The sequence below is a fragment of the Rhagoletis zephyria genome, unplaced genomic scaffold (assembly GCF_001687245.7).
Source record: "Rhagoletis zephyria isolate East Lansing unplaced genomic scaffold, Rhagoletis_zephyria_1.1 Rzeph_scaffold_00716, whole genome shotgun sequence".
Classification (NCBI taxonomy): domain Eukaryota; kingdom Metazoa; phylum Arthropoda; class Insecta; order Diptera; family Tephritidae; genus Rhagoletis; species Rhagoletis zephyria.
The window spans coordinates 102,354-103,560 of NW_016157800.1; the positions used below are offsets into that span (position 1 = coordinate 102,354).

Below are 1,207 nucleotides of genomic sequence, written 5' to 3' on the forward strand. Positions count from 1 at the left end.
TTTTTTTTATTAAGAATACGCCATTTTTACACAACAGAGAAAAAAAAACAGAGTTTAGAAGTCAGCGCAACACTTTATGGTCACAATTGCCGCATGCTCGAACAATCGTGTGATAAGTTTGGGGCAATTATTGTCACTATATTGCTTTTCGCCAACTTACGGCAATGAGAATTGTATAAAAAGAGGCAACCGTGTGACTGTACAGAATTTCATTGGGACAATTTTTTTATTGTGTTCCAATACAGCACAATAAAAATTGTTCCAGATTGGTCCATTCGCGGCAATCGTGGCATCTCAGCTTTTTTTTTACCCAGGCGACGATATGTAAATATACTATATGTATTTCAATTCCTCTATTTACTATGCCCGCACTGTCAGTAATGTTCCAACCAGGGTTGTTGCGAATATTCGCATTCGCAACCGCGGAGCTTCCGCATTAATTTTAACATTCGCATTCGCATTCGCAATAATCAATGCGGAGCTTTGGCGAATGCGAATATTGTGCAAGTGTACCGATAAAACGTAATATGGCAAACAAAAAGACAAATTGTAGCCAGTATTTTTGCCTGTGGTCATGGCAGTAGTTGTGTAACAAACTGGACAAATGTCATATTTATCAACTTAAAAAAAATGTCTTTAAGCATATTATTTCTTAAGCTATATAACCGAGCTATCAATGGGCACTCATACAAGTTCCCACTTCTACTCGACCTTTGACGTACGTCAAAGAGAACTTAGTCCATTTTACTTTATTTTTCTGTGCTTTAAATACCTGCATTGGTCTCTTTTTTTATTATGATTTTTTTGGACCAATCTTAAAAGAAAACTACTAGACACAAAAGGAGAAAGTGTGCACTGTAATTCTTAACCAAATTGCTATTGATGTTACTTATATTCGTTTCAATAATTTCAAATGGGGCTCTTCGGGAATTTTTTTTTAGAAAAAATATTAAAAACCGTAATTTTGTTTTTCTTGTCGGGCAATATTTTTTTCATAGGGATATACATTGGATCGTTGGCTAAAAACTTCTGTGGTAAAACTGTCCCATATTTGCCATTTAAAGTCAAAGAGTAAGCTCTTCAATAGGGATTTCCAGGAAAAATCATCAACGTCTGGCTATAAAGAGAATCGATGCTCAAATAATTAAAAAGCTATAGGTCTGACCTTTAATTAGATAAGAATTACGTGACTATTTGAGATTCAAAT

General features: G+C 34.8%; 1 protein-coding gene across 2 annotated transcripts in view; it reads left to right on the forward strand.

Annotated features, from left to right (window-relative positions):
• asrij (OCIA domain-containing protein asrij) overlaps positions 1-1,207 on the forward strand; it is a 44,792-nt gene that overhangs the window by 42,384 nt on the left and 1,201 nt on the right. The window lies entirely within an intron of this gene.